At 32.5% G+C, this 4,037-nt stretch overlaps 1 pseudogene; it reads right to left on the reverse strand.

The window, feature by feature from the left end:
• Positions 1 to 438: 438 nt before the first annotated feature.
• On the reverse strand, positions 439 to 1,988 carry LOC134239443 (hemicentin-1-like; annotated as a pseudogene).
• Positions 1,989 to 4,037: the final 2,049 nt, after the last annotated feature.

Consider the following 4,037-nt stretch of genomic DNA (forward strand, 5'->3'; position numbering starts at 1 on the left):
CTAACAGCCGGTACGATTATGCATTGATGAATTCCATTTTATAACAAAGTAATATCTTGACGCAAAATGTAGGAATGATGAAGGTCAATACACAGTTTAGGAACTAGTAAGATTCTAGGTCCCCGATATTAGGCCTAGCCTATTTTCCAAGGCGAAGGCAAGAGAAATACTAGTCATCATCGAGGAAACTCAAATCTTGCTAATTCTCTCAGATCAGATATTCTACTTACCGTTTTATTATACCGATATCAATACAACTTTCAAAGCAGGGATTAGCCAACTTGACTACTCAGTAACTCACGAAAATACGAGTATTTGTCCATTCACATTGATTTTTAGGGAATTATTCACTTTCAAAAGATAAAACTCTTTTCTAGCGAAAAATAAGTAGAAAATATTTACTAAATTATTATGAAAATATAAAAAAAAAACCCGCAGCTACAATAAAGTCCTTTGAGTATCTCTAAATAAGTAAACTGCCATGTCCGAGCTATTTTTGGACCCATACTGGTTATACACAGAGCAGTGGTAGAAGCCTTTTTCCTCTCGCTGGAAATTTGTTATGTTGAGGTTTGGAGAATCAATTGTTCCGCCTGAGTATTTTCCATTAGACACTAGCTTTAATGGTACGCCATCTTTGTACCAACTAACTTTAACAACAGGAGGGTAACTGGAGGAAAAATTGCAAACCAGGGATACGCTTTCGCTAGCATTGACAGCGTACTCTCTTCTTATCATGGTGAACACAGGTAATTCTAAGAGAAATATCTGAATCATAAGATTTCAGCAAACACTTGCAGCCTTCAGTACCAAGTCAAGATCGCTTTGCATTTTAAAATCTTTATTGAAATGAAGTGATCGAGTCGATGTGTTTTGCTCTCACATTTTATTTTGTAAAAAACTGCATATCTTTATCAGTAACTTTTTATAATGTTGCAATGTATATTAAAAAAGAAACATTGCATATGTAAACAGAAGACAAATTTGAATGTGTCTTGCTGTAAATTTACAATTTATTAATCCAAGTGTGAATTTACAGCAATAATAATTTATTATTTCCGCGTAAAAGGAATTATGAAAGAAGACATACCTGGCTTCAAATCTACAAATAGCATTGTTCCACTGTGGCCTATTCCTGCGGAGTTCTGGGCCAAACATCTGTAATTTCCTATATCTTCAATTTGAACGTTCTTTAGGGTAAGAGACGGTGTTCCAACAGTTCCCCCACTATATTTAATGTATTACCTGTGTTGATGGTGGTTGTGACGCCGTGTTTCTGGTATTGCCACGTAACAGAAGACACGGTGGTCGTGCTTTTGAAGTCACAATAAAGTACGACAGACGATCCAATATATACTGTAAGACTTATTCCTAATCTTACATTTGGTAGGCCTATAATTAAAGTGACATTGTCAGTTCCTTTGGTATGTTTGGTATATATTTGGCATACAAGGGTAATTTTTTTTTCGTAGCCAATATAACAAGAGAAAGAGGATGATTATAAATTGAATATATGAAATCTCGCAACATAAAGTGGTTAAATTATAAATGAACTAAGGCTTCAACAATAATTATATAAATAGGATCAAAACAACTCGAGAGCATTTAGTCTCATTGAAAAAAGGAACCTTGTCCATCGGAGATTAGAACAGCAATTTTTGCCGAATAATTTCTTGCTCCTCTGGCAGAACTAAAAGAGTACTTTTGGGCGTAATCAAGGGCACTTCCTATGCTTGTTCTCCCACTGCTGTATGGAATGGAAGATATTGCAGACTGAATATCCGCTACTGTGTGATATCTGTTGAGTGGGAACATCTCTCTAGAAGAGGACGCAAAATTGCCCACGCTGAATTGATTGGCGTTGATTCCTACTTTGAAGTTACCGACGACGGAGCTGACAAATGACTTGATCCTTTCGAAGTTTAGCGATCCAATACTGCCAGACTCGTCCAGTAGAAAAACAATGTCAACTTTTGACACGCATTCCCCTTTAAAAAAATCAAATGGGAATTAATTTCTGTTCCAAATATGCGCTACATAACAAAAGGGGATTTTGATAGTTTGATAAAATTGTTGTGCATCTGCATTCCTTTAGATCCATTTAAGCAATTTATTATAATATTTCTACATGCATTTGTAATATAGGACTGATTCACATGCGTTGACGCATTGAGAGGGTCAATTATAACCACTGCAGTTTGAGACAATAAAAATTTAGACGAAATATGTAGATTCTCTAGTTAATATATTTAATATTTGTTTTATGCTTTTTTTCTATATCAATATTATCATTATATTTTTTCAATTTACATGATACATTGTAATATATAAGAAGAGGAATTTAATTAGTTGCACAAAACTTGTTTCCAATCCTTTTGAGTCAATCAGTGAAATAAAAATATCACGTCATTACGTCGGTGCTTTTATCTCATTAAATGTTTTGTTATATATCAGAGAAATCTTTCCAATGAAAACTCTCAATACATTCTTAATCTCCCAGGATTATTATTATAATTGATTAGCAGACCTTTTATAAAAGCTTCAAATCAAAAACATATTTGAGCAAAAATTAGTGAAAAGCTGAATGTTGTTTGAATAAACGGTCAAAACGTTTTGCGTCTTTATCTTACTTTATCTTAATGTTTCTTTATATGACATCTCGTTTCTCATCATTTATGAAAAAATTGTAATTAATAAAGTAACTAATAGTACATAGAAACTACTTAAATTCTCTGACATATATTTTTTTTTAAAAGGATGTAATTCTGGTAGTTAATATCTATCGAAGGTGATTTTAATGTATTTTAAATGATTTATTTCATATGTCCATTGTTATTGTTTTTATACCGTTTGATAAATATGTTTACCCGATCAATACATATGGCCAACGGCAGGAGCTAGTGACCATCAGCAGGGATTCTTAATCCTACTTGGCACCTGATCCTATTTCATGAATTTCCAGGGGTCCGTTTTTATGTTCCACAGATTTATACTGATTGCAGATCTTTTGAGATCGGTCACTGTTAATTCCTGACCTTTTTCATTAAGCTAAATTATTTCTTATATTGGTTGTATAATTTGATTTACCATTTATGGTAAATTCTATTTTGCAAAAACAGAAAGAAACAATTCTTACTTTTAATTTCACTTGACAATAGTAATTTTTTTTATTATATTGGCCAAGAAATAAATAACTTTTCTTACCTTACTCCTAACATAAGTGTTCCAATTCTAGCAGTTATAATAATCATAAAGCCCAGTATCTATTTTGTCTAGTTCTAGATTCTCAAAATCGCGACAGGAATGAAGGAATCATGTACTTATATAGCTTGGTTTTGAACAGTTTATGCATTCGTATAAATCGCTTCATGACCCCTTCCCTCCTAAAATATACAAAAAAATATTCTAAAAACAGTCCTATTTAATTTTCAATTCGTCTTGACCAGTTTTCTTCAACATTAGGAAAGTAAATTGAATGAATCTTACCTTTAATAAATGGTACGAATAGCCATACAACATATACTTGAAAACGTAAAAAATTCAACATATTGGATATACACTGTAGTTTCTACAATCAGGAAGCTTTTTTTTCATCTGATGTCTCCCAAACTGGGTATTCCGATCATACCGCGTAAATCATTTATGAAAATGGAAATGATTCGTGTCCATCTTATGAGGAACGTGTGAATAATTATGTAAGGGCGTGCTCATTGCGCATAAAATGTTTTCAATACTGAAATGCATTATGTTGTTTATATTTTTCTACCAATTAGTACAATTCAGTTGGTTGTCAGTCGAAAATTTTTATAAAAACAAAGTTGATGGTGAGGTTCTAAGGGGAGTTTAGGGAATATTTTACATCACTAAAGCATATTCAGCTATTTTACTTGTTATTGCACAACATAAAATTTAACGTAATGTGAAACATCGAAAAGTTCGTGGACGATATCAATCTTCGTTATACTTTCTTTAAGATATTTATTGTGAGCACATTATTTCTTTTGTTAAGTATGAAGTTTCATTTCGTACAGCAAACA

This window comes from Saccostrea cucullata, unplaced genomic scaffold (assembly GCF_032062105.1).
Source record: "Saccostrea cucullata isolate Sc308-1 unplaced genomic scaffold, CSIRO_AGI_Scuc_v1 ctg3419, whole genome shotgun sequence".
Taxonomy (NCBI): domain Eukaryota; kingdom Metazoa; phylum Mollusca; class Bivalvia; order Ostreida; family Ostreidae; genus Saccostrea; species Saccostrea cuccullata.